Here is a 14925-nt window from a genome sequence, read left to right as displayed (position 1 = left end):
CCTCGGCTAGTGTCTTCCTCATTTATTTTTTCCCGTTCCCTCTCTCTTTCCTGCCATACACTTGCTGTAGCCTTTCGCGGGACATCTCCCCCCTCCCTTTTTTTTCCTACCCTCTCCCGTCGAGTCATTTTTTCTTTTCTCGTCCGCGTTTGCTTCCCTCCTTCCTCTTTTGTGTTTGCGCTTCCCTCAGTGACCGCGGCGCTTTCCCGCACACAGACCGACCAATGAGGGCGCTTCGGTGGCGTGCCCGGCTGCTACCGCGCGTGTCACACTCTCTGTGATGCTAGGCCGGGTGCAGTGGTAAGAAAAGAGGGGGAGGAAGGCGAGAACAGCTTTACTTCTTTCTCTGTCGCGCGCTCGATCGAGGCCTGCGGGAGCGAGGGGCAGCGATCGGCTAGGTTTGTCGGTGGCGCGAAGCGAAAGCGCCGAGTCGACGTGTTCCTCTCATCGCGGTTGCGCCGCCGTCGCCTGTGACGCCTCGGCTCAACTGTTCATCGACAAGGGGATCGTCGACACCCGGCCGCCCGCTGCTACTCACTCCGCCGTCGGACGCAGCACGAGGGAGTGCGGCGGCGCTGTCGTTGCTTGCTCTACGGCACGCGTGTGTGCGTTGTGCCTGGTCTTCGTTTGCTCCTTCGCCTTCTGGCTTCCCTGCCTGGTCTTCCACGCTCCCCACTCCCTCTTCAGCCAGCGGCTACTGCTGCTGCTGCTGCTGCTGTTTCTAGTCCAGTGCCAGCTTCGGTCGCTACAGTGGATCTTTCCTCGACGTCGTCGGCGGCAGTCGCAGTGGGAGACTCGCTGCCCTCGTCTTCATTGTCAAAGGTGAGGTTCGTCTCAGTTGACGTGACGTCTGCTTCAGTGTGTGTGCGTTGCCTGCCACAGCGGAGGAAAAAGACTGCCGCGGCGATCTTTTTCTTCCTGTCATTTTGCGCGCGTTCTTTTCTGGTGCTCTCTTTAAACACGGTTGAGAATGTTCTGCTCCATCGAATGCTCGTGTTTTTTTTTTCGTCTTTTTTCTTTTCTGTGCAAGCTGGTTTCCTTTTTTTCCGCTTCCTTGACGCATTCCCTGCTGCTCCTTAGCATTGGCAGACTGAAAGCTGTACATGATTAGCTTCCCTCGGCTGGAAGTACCTGGCCATTCGGGTGCGATTTCTTAATTTCTAAAAGATGACCGTGACAAGGTAAGTGAGGAGCAGAAGAACAGCGCAGGTGTTCCCCAATGGACGAAACAATGAGAAGGGAGCCGTAACTTCTCCTCAAATGCATTATTTGGTGTTATTCTTCTGGTATTGTTTACCCTGGGTGGAAACCTAATACGCTTTACAAGCCAAGATCCGCGTACTTCTTCAACACTGATGTTAGTCATGCATGGTCACATCGCAGCGCCTATTTATGCATTGTATTGCTGTGCATTTGTAAGTCAACTCAGCTACATTTTGTCTGAACGGGGCTCCAACAACATCGGGATAAATACCATTGTTTTGATAATTCAACGGGGAGAATACTTTTGGCCTATCATGTGCACTGCTTCGTTGTAGAAATATATTTTGTTCTCTATTTTATCGAAGGATGCCTAAAAGCACAATGAACGGGATGCCGTGGATGACAAAATTGGAGTTTTTTTTACATAGCGTCAGTGTCAGCTCAGCGAACACATTTTTGTGCTTGATTTACAGCATGTTATAATTATACCTGCGTCACCAGGATAGACGACACCTAAACAAGAAAAAAGTCGGCAGTTCCCACGTACCGTTAAAATCGACGTTATGCGAAGCACACATAAAGAAGGTGCGTGTCTCGCTATTTTTTTTATTCAGCGACACGTAATGAAATGACGCTAAATGTATGTACAAATGTCGCACGCACAGGCATTTGTTGAAGAGTTGCAGATACTTATACAATCAGTTGTTTGCACTTGCGCAGCGATTTAACAGGGACATGCGTATTAGCAACACCAGAAGCTGATATGAAGCGCTGAGGCTCGCGAGGATGTTAGCCCTGGACTCTGATGCATATAAATCAACTTCAGCGCACGGCAACTAACCACAATTAACGTTAACCCGACGGGACGATGGTATCGAAGAAATACATATGAAATGTTTACAGAATTGAATAGGCAGTGCTGCTACAACTATTGATGTTTCGCGAAGATTAGCGTCTATTTGAAAAGTAGTTCTGAGAACTGGCGTACCTCTGTGGTAGAATGCTTCATTGCCACGCAGAATGCTTGGATTCGATTCAAGGTGACGTCCTCACATTTATTCTTTGCATTCGTCAGGTCGACGCTACCAATTTCAGGTATTTCTTAACGCTCGCGCGTTGAAATTGCCCGTGTGTGTTCTCATCGTTCTCGGTAGATTCTCAGTGGCAATCACCTGTGGTACATTTACGCATATAAGTGGCACATAGTCGCCCTTGGATGTGAGCCACTGTCTGGCGGGAAGTGTTTGACGACGTACGCGACGGGAATGTGACATTATTCATGTTTTGACCAGCGCATCATATTCGTCAAACCATCATCCCCTTTCATGCTAATTTTGGTTCACGCCAATTTAAGGCGGTGATCACGAGAGCACCTAAACGTAAGCGGCCAGATAGATAGATAGATAGATAGATAGATAGATAGATAGATAGATAGATAGATAGATAGATAGATAGATAGATAGATAGATAGATAGATCATGACTTTTTGCACTTGAGAGAGAGCCAAGACCATCTATCTTTTGAAAGCTGGCGTATTTACATTCGCTTTGTCTGTGAAGCAGTTTTAACTTGTGCAATTGTGGTCTCGGGATGGGCAATATTACACAGTGCACTGTACAAAAAGACAGCAACTGCTAGCTATAGGACGCGTGGAAATGAAAAAAACTTCCCCCAGCATTATTCTGCTTGGTCTCAGTTATGTGGAGCTTAGCATTCCCTACCGTTGAATGTGATGAGATTATATCCAAAATAAAACCAAATAACTCATCAGTATTTTTATCAACCTCATGTTGCATTCCACATTGTCGAATTACTAAATTAGAATTATTCAGTAAATTGCGAATATGTTATCAGTTTTCTTGAGTCAACAGGTTATGGAAGTAATATCTGAACGAGCATAAGACGATTTATAATAAAGAAATAACAGGTGATATGATTCGTAGCATTCGCTATGGCAAGATATCCCAGCTTTCTTCACTTTTGAGCCAGTGAACTGCATCTACACACACGCCACTTTCCAAGTGCAGCCACCTGTATTGCGATGAACATGTGAAGGTGGACACATTTTCGAACAGTTCCAAACGCAGTGCAGCAGCCACTTCAGCTGTTGGCTTTTCTGCAGTAAGACCCAGCTTGAGGAGAAGCCCACTTTGCCAAACTTGAATCCAGCAGGTGACGCACGCTTTCACTCCTGCAAGTGAATGAAGGCACACCCTAATGAGCCCTTAACTAGGCTGTGCTGTATTATAAAGAAAGCGTGTATTATACCTGTTTCATCGCCGCTAAATCTGGTCCCACAAAGTGTCAGAGCTCTCGTCGGCATATAAATGCATGAACAGCTCGATAAGACTTTCAATGAAATTGCAGGCCATTGAATTAAATACGTCGAAACTCCGGTAAGAGATGTGTTTGTGTGCGTGTGCGTATTCTCTTAGATCTAAAACCTTTCTTTATCGTCTATTATGTGTGTCGTTTGTTAGGGTATGAATGAACGAGATTAACTTTATGAACGCCTTGTTGGCACGTAATGATAAAAGGTTACTGAGTGCAAGAAAAATGCAACACACAGGGGAAATACACAAGGCATGATCAATACTTGAACATTTAAATGTGTAGCTCATTTATTGTGCATATTCTTTGTGTGTAGCATCTTTTTCTGCGGTAACTGTTTCAACAATATGTTCGATACTTTCCCATTAGATGAAATGTTGTAGGCCCGTGTGCTCAGATTTGGGTGCACGTTAAAGAACCATAGGTGGTCGAAATTTCCGGAGCCCTCGACTACGTTGTCTCTAATAATCATATCGTGGTTTTAGGACATTCAACCCTACATATAAAATCAATTATACTATATGACATATATAAGATTCATTGAAGGTATTCGGTGCACCTCATATGGTTTCTCTTATAGGTTCTATATTCACGTGCGCAAAGGGAGAAGATACCACGAGTACCTGCTAACTTTGTGGACTTCAAATTTATACGTTTGTACCATTCTTTTTACAAATAATGTGGCGGGCATTCTGGGTCTGGTGGCTTATAATACATTAACCTAAATATGGTAATTTTTTCTCACAGCTCTCGAAGATATAGGGCTTAAGGGTTCATGAGAGAAAAAATGCGGAGGGTCTTAAGCTACGTGGAGACTGAAGACCAGCAAAGCCATGTCGCTTAAATATAATAAACGTTTCTCTCATCAGAAAACCACTTTGCATCATCATCAATAACCCCTTGGCTTAACAACCACAGCTATAAAAGTCCCCACTACACCCGCCTGCCGGGCCTCATGAGGGGAGCCAGACACTGGCGGGCCAGGTTTTCGCCCTGGCTTGATAGAACTAGCCAACTCAGGCGCTATCAAACAATTCGAGCCGCCAATTACCCCTTGGTGACTGCCAAGCCACGTATGCACGTAAATGAGAGGTGGTGCGATACTCCTTTCTTCTACATTCATTTTTAGGAGGTGCTTGGGCCAGGGAGGGGGTATTGGGAGGGGGGGGGGCAAAACGTATGAGCTGGTGAAGGGGATGCACAAAAAGTCCCTTACGCAGTGACTCGTGACACGTCTCGCACACTGGTACTTGCTCAGGGCAGTCCGATAACACGCAATGCAGAACTGTCGCCGCGGAAAAGACACGCTAGTTGGCTACGCAAGCCGTAAATGGTCGAAAGGTGTCGCGCTAGCCACAGATGATCAACACGCCACACGGGTTCTGAAACAGATTCTTGACCAACAGCCGTAGAAATCTATGGAGGCTGCCGGCAAACGCTCGCCTCTACTGTAACTGATTCGACATCGAGAATATTTGGCTTCGCAGTACAGAGAATACTGGCAGGCAAAACACTTACGCTTAACGTCCTTGGCCTTCATCAGTTATTTTCACGCGGTGGCGTCCATGAGACTCTCGTTTGTGTCACTGCATAATCAATAGACGGAAGCAATCCACCCATTTCGAACGCGGAGTAACCACATCGCGCGGAGGGTGTTTTTATCAACATCTCGAACACATATTTTCTTGCTATTTGCTACAGATGGTTTTGCTGTAAAACACCTTCAAAAACTGGGTACCTCAGTTTATGCTTTTCCAAGAACTGCGGCATTATACAGCATTTATTTTTTCCCCGCAAGTTTACCTACGTCTTGTTGTATGAACGAGAAAAAAAAAACATTTTTTTATTCGGGTAGGTCATTTTTATTTGTAAACACAATAAAGTGAATGCAACAGACAATTAAGCCAATGACTCTCAGTTTCATTTATGTCATTAGGTCGCACTTAGTATAATGGGCAATTACCAAGGTACTAAGAGCCCGAAGTTTTCTGTAAACGTGGCTTCTATGTTTCCCGAGACGTCGTAAAACAATATGGCGATTCCCATGCAGCATATAAAATGCAATGTCAAAGAGAAATTTCAGCCGTTACACTGATGTATAATCTGACATATGCACCCTATAATAAGGGCAACCACTTTCGCTTTTTAAACGGTAGGATACATATTTATAGCAGTGAAGAATTTTCGAACTGCAGCAATTGACACTTTGCCTCTCATGACTGGTACCCGTTTGGATAGTGTGTGAATAAAGAACAACCACTTACTTACATGGTTACACGTAAACTAAAGAACACCTGAGAATCAAAATTCAATCACCACTACGCCACGCCCTCTATTATAAGTATGTAAACAATTTGATTTGTTAATAGTGATTTCTGCTCCTTTCGCTATATGCCCGCAATGATTTTTTTTTTTGTTCAAGGTTTCAGTTTTTTTTTTATTTACACTGCCCCGGGAGAAGCGTCAGTCGCAAAATTTAAGTCAGTGTGAGCTAGATCCTGTACAAAAGTTTTAAGAAAAGGAAAACTGCTAGTCCCATCCTCTGGAAATAATTTCTGTGTAAAATACAATTGAACACTCCGGAATGTGAAGCTAATGACAGCCGTTTCTATTTCTGGTTCATGATATATGAAATAACTGCGAGAATTTTTGTGGAGTCGCGTGTCAGGAATAATTCATTTTGTTGTGCTCACATGGCTTAGCTTAGCTTCGTCCGCATGCATTAATCGTGGACTTTAAAGGGCATCGCGAAACTTCATTCCATTTTGTCGAGCTAAGACTCAATTCCTGAAATTGTTTGTACTTTTTAACAATCCACTGAATTGCAGTAGCCGCGCGAAAGGAAGTCGCAATAATTAGGCAAATGATTGACGAGGCCAGCAAAAGGAAGCGTTTGTGTATATTTTGACTCGCGAGATTCGTCGCTAGGCAGCTGCAGGTAACGCTATAAGAAGTCGTTTCATTTGGTAGTAGGAATGCTTTCGTAAATATTAGCGGTAAAGCGAGCGACTATGTGAGTGCCTCAAATTGGCTTGCCAGTTTGAGAAATTACTGTTATTTATGCTTGATAAAAAGAAAATATTGGCTTGCTCACAAGACATATGAGAAGGAGTATTACAGATTGTTTTTAAATAGTTCATTATCGGTGTAGTAGCTGCGCGAATTTTTTTACCATAAGACATGCCTCAGATGTTATTCCGTGGTATGCCATATCATCCAGAGCAGTGCTATAGTGTAGTAAGCTATAGCAGACTTATCGTGAAATGGTGAGCTTTTCCAGGCGAGCACCTACTTCAGCCTTCGCATACAAACACTATCTTATTGACAAGCCACGTGGCTAAGCTCCACGTGTCCAAAATTTTATTCGTCGTTTTTTTCAGCTAGGCGACGACGCTTTAGTAAGCTTAGCAAATCGCTGCTCCTCTAAATTGTAAATCTTTTTTAGTGTCAGCCACGTTTTATGATAACAATGTCAAGACGTGCGCGAACGTTCGCGCACGTCACGGTAAACGCATCTTTGAAAACTGCTGTGCTGAATCCGCAAAGTATAATATACGTGACATTGCTTAACTGCATACATGATTTGCTCGCGCCACTGCATTCGTTTTTTTTTTTTCTTTCGCGTGCATTTCCAAATGTAGCAAAGGGTGTGTTCAAACGACGTATCAGCATTCTGCGCAATGAACGCCATCGCTTTGAAAATCTCCGGGTTGGAGCTCCAGTCCAAGGTCGAGCCGCTGGCGTATGAGGTGAGACACCGCAAAAAATGCGTGTTCAGCGAAGAAGTAAGTACATTAAAAAAAATTATAATAAACAATTTTCACGCGCTAAGAAAGAACCGTCTTCGCAGGCGACGGGAGTTCCTTGAGCATACAAAAAGTTTAAACACTATTCGCGATACCCTGGTTCCTCTAAAAATAAATTGAGTAAAAAGGAATAATACATTACGAAGAATGCGAATGCTCTGCCCTTACCCGAAGACACGTTGCCTTTTATAGTTGCTGTTATTGTCTACATACAGAGGTTTTTATTTTCAGTTTGTTGTCTCTAGCGGCAGCACAAAGTGTTGATATCGCAACACGTGCATTTTTTTCTCCCTCCGGCAGCTTTCTAGTGGGTTACAAGCAAAAAAATGAAGTGTAAGGGAAATTTTGAGCAAAGTTTGCTGTTGGTTTTCACTATAAAACGCGTCGACGCATCTCATATATTTCTAGTTTTTCTCCAAAGCGACCCCAAACAATGCTCGCTGCAGCGTCGCTGTTTCAGCAGCCTACGAGGGACGTTGAGGAAAATCTTTGGCACACTAATTCTTGAATTTCGTCCAGTTCAACTTTACCTGTCTTTGTTTCTTCCTCCACCCATTTTTTTTACATTTAGTATCCTTCAGCATGTTATATTTTTTTCGGCTATTTGGACCACGTTCCATTCGAAAAGAAGTTTGACAAGAATGCTATGAGGCAGCTAACCGGTGCACTTGAAGCAACTGCACTCAGCCAGACCCGACCATCGATTTTCTTTATCCCACCATTCAACGGGTGTTACCCGTCACCGTAGAGAGGGTGACCCGAGATAGTGGTCAACTGCGCCGTAGACCTGGCGACGTAGCAGCGCGAACCACCTGTTGTGCAGTCAACCATAGTAGCAAATTAAAGTCGCTGACGGCTTCGAGGAGTCTTTCTTCCACGAAGCTTCATTCTATGCGGCGGAACGCTTCGCGCATTGTGCTCCTGCCTTCGTCCGCTTCCCCATTCTTGAGCGCTGCGCATTTGTGGCATATTTCTTTCCCTCCCCTCTATCATCGTTCTGTGTCTCTTTCCCCTTCCCTTGGCCTTCTTTCCTCTTTCTTTTTGTTTTCTTCCTTCCATCTTTCTTTCCTTTCAATCTCTAGGCCAAAGTATTAGCATAAAATAGCTCTTTATGAGTTTGTGTGTGTGTTTGCGTGTGTTAGTGAGTGCGTGCATGTGTGTGTGCTCACGTGTGCTTGTGTTCTTAACACACACACTCACTTGCACTTACAGAGTGGGTTATCATGGAAGGCGTGCCGCAGAGGGCTCAGGATTTGTTTACTCCTCCCGGAATCCTTCTTGAACGAGCTGTCAAGGCATGATACATGAACCTAACTGAATGTCATCTTGACTGAAACTTGGCGACCTGATCAAATCTCCGAAGCCTGTGTCAGTGCAACGCTTCTGACATTGATCTTATCTGGTACGCGGAGTATTTTCGCATGCTACCTACGAACCCCTCCAAGAAGACAGAAGAAACCACTGAGTGCTCGCAGCAAGGTACTATAAGCTGCAAGGTGCTGCAGTGAACCTTGCTACCCAGAAAGAGTGGTGCGGAATGCGGCAAGTCTCAATAAAGAAAAGAAAGTTGGCAGCAGAGTCCCAATCAAGCAGCCACCACAGGGGCGGCCCTCCCGTCGATACGTCTCCCGCTTCCTTTCTGCACTCGCGTCGAGAACGGAGACAGCCCCAACGAGACTAGCGCCGCTCTTCACTTGTCGTGGCGTTCTTCCGCGCCCCGCGGTTGCCCGTCGACACCACCGCGGTGCGAGTGAGGGGGTGCCGCGAAAAGGCTCTCGTGGGGTGCACCGAGCGAAGGAATGCTCGCGGGAATCGCGAGCTTCCTTAATTCTCGTTTCACGCGACTGACACCCTGTTCGATGCGAAGGATAGTGGCATGCCAAAGGCCGTGGGCGTCCTGACAGCCTTTGTTTTCTTTTTTTTTATTTTCACCTCTCTGGTTATGGCATAGGCCACGTCTGGTGGAACGGCCGCGCAGAGGGACGCACTCACGCTTTTGGTGCTCACTTGTGGGACCCTCTTGACTTGCCTGCAATTCAGGGTGCTATTTTCGCCCGTTAATTTGTCGCGTCAGTCCGGAGGAAGCCGGAGCGAATTCAAAACCATCGAAATGTCTTGTTTCTCTGGGAAGAGCTTCAGTGTCAGGGCAGATACAAATCCTTTCAAACGCAATTGATACTCCTTTGTATAAATAGTATTGTGTAAGCCTTTTTTGGCCTTCAAGGTGTCAAGGTGCAAGGACCTAAAACAATAAGTATATGCAGAAAGGGCCATGTTGGTGTCTATTGGCAGAGGCGGCATTATACTGGTTTCATGTCTGCTGTGGCAGCATAGGCGGTAAGGTTTCGCATTACTAAGCGCGAGCACAAGAGCTCCAGTTCAAGTCGCAGCGGTCACATTTATACGGGTGTGAAATGCAAGCACAACTGTGCTTATATTTGGTGCAAGTTAAAGAACCGCGGGTGGTAAAAATTATTCCGAAGTCCTTCCACTAAGGTGCGCCTCACAATCAGAGGGTTGTTTCACCGTCACTTCCTGCCTGCCTGCCTGCCTGCCTGCCTGCCTGCCTGCCTGCCTGCCTGCCTGCCTGCCTGCCTGCCTGCCTGCCTGCCTGCCTGCCTGCCCGCCTGCCTGCCTGCCTGCCTGCCTACCTACCTACTGCTGCGGCTCCGGGTCCCGCGGGTCTTAGTTTGTTAGCGGGCCTTCGTTTTAGGACTCATCGTCGAACAAGTGAGATGAGGCGCTCGTAAGAACGACAACAATTTGTTTACATGGTTAGTAATTCGAAAAGAGGTAATCAAGTGATCAAGGAGAACTCAAGACCTGTACAGGAGAACTGTTGAACTGTATAACTTAAAGTGTACAAAAGTCTTCCGCTTATATAGCACGCATTGCCAACCCTGGGCGCATTGTCCGCAGCTTCAGCCAATACGGCGCTCGATGGTCAAGGTGGTCCACCCACGAAGGCGGGGAAAGACATCATACAATGCCCGTGGAGAGGGCACAGTCTACACGATGCCCAAATATGGTCACAAACGCACTGAACTGACGTTTCGCACACGTGTACAAGATTTCGCACACGTACGACGATCTTAGATGACCTTGGTTGCCAGAAATCTTCTGGCAGTTGGGTGAGGTTCGAAACACCGGTTCCGGTACACGTGCCAAACTTGCCTCACTGTGCTCAGGTAGGTCAATGTAGTGGCAGAGCTGCTGGATGAAAGAGCGCACGGGTACGGCTCCGTCTGGCGTGTGCGCACCAGGTAATTACCAATTTTGCTTTTAGATACCTGCATACCCTGCAAATTTTTGGTATTGTCTTAACCGAGATGGAACCTTGCACACCGATCAGTTTTCGCGGAGGTAAGAATTGTGAGCACATTTCACTCGGATCCTACAAGATCGCAACTCTTCTGGAAGAGCTACACCTTTGTAATGCACCTTAATAATTATAGTAACTGAGTATGTAGTACGCCTGGAATACACCTATTGAAATGTGTCCAAAAATAATTGTGAAGAATTACGGCTGATAAAGCGCGAAAGTGCTGAATAAACACTACAATAATCAAAATAACTTAGTGTAAGACATTTTCATAAATAAAACAATGACTGTCAATCATTCAGTGTCATATCAGTCAGCTACATGCATTGTTTATTTTTCTGTCAGCCTCAGAGCAAGAAGCTGGTTCTGACAAAAAAAAAGTCAGGTGCTCAGCACGCACAGGAAAAATCAATTGGCTTTTTAACTAGATAGCGCCTCGTATAGTCTACTGAATATGCGATATATCATCGCTGTGGTAAATGAGATTAAAAAACACTGATTAGAACAACTGTGTGGGTCACTGTTGCCACAAACACCAGCTAATTTGATGTGGCGGCTGCCACGAGGGAGCCGCCGCTACTCGTTTCCCCGTCCCTCCCAGCCCCGCCCCGTCGCGCTGCAGCGGCCGCAACTGCAACTACGGCTGACACGCGCTCTCCCATAGAAAGCGGCTCGACGTGGCAGACCATACCGTGCGCTTTTAAAGACAATAGTCTTTCTAGGGAACATTCAATAAAAAAATTTTGGTCTGTCTGTCTGTCTGTCTGTCTGTCTGTCTGTCTGTCTGTCTGTCTGTCTGTCTTTCTGTAGATTTGTCTGTTTGTCCGCCCTAACGATACCTCAAACGGCACCAAACGGCCAACCCTGTCCGCTGCGCCCACCAATATTGCACAAGGTTTAGTCTTTATAGTGGCGCGATTGTCAATGAAAAAGCAATTATTGCGCATATCTCAGGCACCTTAACAACGCTTCGATGTTTTCTGCCTGCCTTTATACTAGATTAGGCACACACAAGTAACTCTAAGGAAAGTAGCGTTTAATCGCGCTGCGCTGACCATGCAACGCGATGCTCAAAAAGGTGTTTTTTCAACGCTTTGCTACGACGTCACGGTGGTGGAACCTGCCCGTCGCTTTCCGTTCTACACCTTATTACCTCGGAGACTGGCGCGCATCTTTCTCCGCGGGCTGCACACCTTCGTTTTCGAAGATAACTGCCAGATGGCATGGTCTCTAACGTGCCTCAATGCGCTCGTTCGCCTCCGCTACACGCTCGAGGCACTCTAACGCAGTGCCTGCAGAATACCATTCTCCGATTTTCTTGCGCAGAACATCAAATAAACGTTTTCTTCACTCTCTTCAAACGCTAGACTATCGTCTTTCGACGGCATTCGCAGTGTAACATGCAGATTTGGGATCAGTTTTTTCATCCAGTGGCCGTGGTAGTGGTCCGCCAGCTTATTGTTAAAACATGCCACTCCATTCAGCCGATCCTATGGAGAAAGGGGAAAAGAGGGGTGGTCGACTAAATCCTCATCGTGGTGGTTGTGGTAGTGGTTAGAAGAGGAGAAAGGCACCTAATTTCTGCCGCCCGGTCGGGAGCACGGCGCAGTGCATCGTCGAGGCGCTTAGGCGGGCTGCCGCAAGGGCTGCAGCAGATAGTGCCTTTTTCCTTTCCTTGAACCGCACATTTAATCCCTCGTTGTTTCCTAGAAGCTGCGGCATAGCAGCAAACTTCCGGGACTTCACTTCTCCTCGCATGGTGCACCCACAACCAGTTTGGTTTTAGCTTTCAGCCCAAACTGCAAATACCTCGCTGGTTTCGGTCTTTCCAGATCCACGGTGACCTCTAAAATGGCACAGCTGCCTCCTTGTTTGCATCGAAAGCCTTGCTTAGAGTCGAGCTCACAATGGCCTTTCTTGGCCCGTGCATTTTTTTTGCGTGAACCGGTCCTGGACCCCTTGCTATCGTTTTGCTGACAGGAAATCAACCCGTCTTGAGGGGAAATTTTTGCTTGGAATGCATCAAAATATTTTCGTCCAGTTCACAAAGGCCGAAAGATTTCAATAATTATGATGGTCATAACACTACCTACCCACCTACCCACCTACCTACCTACCTACCTACCTACCTACCTACCTACCTACCTACCTACCTACCTACCTACCTACCTACCTACCTACCTACCTACCTACCTACCTACCTACTTGCCTGCCTGCCCGCCTGCCTACCAACCTACCTACTTGTGTTCGTAAGTACAAATACACGAAGTATAGCGCGACAGTTACAAAATATTTCTATTTGCCACAGACAAATTTCTGCTTGACACTGAGCCATGCTGCTAATTTGGGCTGTAGATATAGTATTTTCTTCACCTCCATCTCCTCCGAGCTGTCTCGTGGTTCATCGGAGAGCTATGGATGCTTTGCAATTGTGACGCTTTTTTACGAGCTGACTAGAGTCATTCGACTGTGCGCACCTTCATTAGCCACTGGCGCTACTTAAAAAGAAAGATGAAAAACTATTTTGGAAACCATAAGCACTGATCTTGCTTTAAAAACGCCCTTACTTAAAAAAAAGATAAAAAACTATTTTGGCAACCATAAGCACTGATCTTGCTTCAAAAACGTCCTTACTCTAACAGTGAAACGAGTTGTCTCATTTGTAACCATGAGTGGCGTTGCTTGCACGAATGACCACACTCGCACTGTCGTGTTTCTATCAAAGTGTACACTGTACATTTACGTTCATGCGGATTATTCGAGTATGCATTGGGGAACCTCGGATTTCTAGTTGTTTCAAAGCGATGAAAATGCTGACAACTCAATATACGCAGCTTGTGGAGGTTCCAGCACGCAATTTATAACTAACACTTTCAGTGCATTTGCAAATGTTGGATCTCACATACGCCATACCACCTGCCGCGGTGATATAATGGCTATGGTATGCTGAACTGCCCGAAGGGATCTGACATCGAAGCCTGGTCGTGGTGGCTGCATTTCAATACATGCGAAATCTTTAACATTTGCCTAAACCTACGTGCACTTAAAGGGCCACTAACAAGCTCCGGCATTTTTTTTTACACCCCACCAAAGAAGCTCGACATTTCGTAGAGAGAACCACGGTGGCCGCCTTTTTCGAACATTACAGCGCTGCGTACCACGCAGAGCCTTTGTTTTGAAAAAAAAACGACTCCTGCAATTATTTCCTACGCTTGGCCAATTCTGCTGTCACTCGCAGTTACGCAAAATCGCCGATTGGCGACTTGGCTTAGCACGCAGCTCGTCGATTGGTCTCAACCAGTCACTACGATGGGCTACACCTTCCCTTTTCTGTAAGATAGAAGGGTTGTGAAGCCACGTGAAAATTTGACACATGCTGACATCAATGTTCTAACTCCTGTACACTCCCTATTATATGTACAGTCCATATATACCAATACCACATATAACAATATATCGGTTATAACAGTGGGTGACCGGCGCTTCTCCGGCATTGTCGATGTCCACGCAAAGTGCACTGGTGCCGATCAACGTGCTAGCAGACTTCATGCGTGCCCGAAAAATTTCGCCAAAGTATTCGCAACAGCTTGAAGGTATGGGAACCGCACTTGTTAAGCTGAAGATTCCGCGGAAGTAACTGTGGGTATGAGACTTTTTCATCGCTCCAACGACATGAATGCCCTTCGCAGTATAAAATAGTTTTTTTTGAAAGCCTTTATTCTACATCATCTGTTCATGGGTAGAAAAAGCAAATTCGAGCCCTGAGCTACGAATGGCATACGCCAGGCGACGATTTTTTACGGCAGCCTAGATATAATGATCATCGGTTATAACGATCAGATTTTCAGGTTTCCTAGACATCGTTATAAGTGGACTTGCCAGCACAGCACTTATTCGAAAAGTGTTTGTGGCGGCATGTTTACAAAGCAAAAAGACACATATTTCTCTTTATAACCATTGTTGGACCTCAGGGTTGTTTACTAGCCCTTTAAAGAAGTCCAGGTGGTCGAAATTTTTGTTCGGCAATTGTAATTACATCGATTCAAGCATGGAATGGAGTACTTGAGTAACTTTATTCGTTATGCTTAAGATGCGACTAAGAGCCAGGACATCAAAGCATTGGTACATACATTCCTTCACTGATCAGAATGCTTTGTTGCTTACTCTAATCAGACTGCATGCCCATGCAGACACCACATAGCAGTACTGCACAAAAAGCATACCGGAATAGATGCAGGAATAAGCACGTACCGCCAGATCCAT

General features: G+C 45.8%; 1 protein-coding gene across 1 annotated transcript in view; it reads left to right on the top strand.

Moving 5' to 3' along the window:
• The first annotated feature begins 483 nt into the window (after positions 1 to 483).
• Positions 484 to 14925, top strand: part of LOC119161858 (uncharacterized) — a 159736-nt gene continuing 145294 nt past the window's right edge. The window contains exon 1 of the mRNA XM_075880334.1: positions 484 to 822. The gene's annotated coding sequence lies outside the window, so the exon portion shown is untranslated. The remainder of the gene's footprint in view (positions 823 to 14925) is intronic.

The sequence above is a fragment of the Rhipicephalus microplus genome, chromosome X, assembly GCF_043290135.1.
Source record: "Rhipicephalus microplus isolate Deutch F79 chromosome X, USDA_Rmic, whole genome shotgun sequence".
NCBI lineage: Eukaryota > Metazoa > Arthropoda > Arachnida > Ixodida > Ixodidae > Rhipicephalus > Rhipicephalus microplus.
This window is presented reverse-complemented; position numbering and strand designations above follow the sequence as displayed.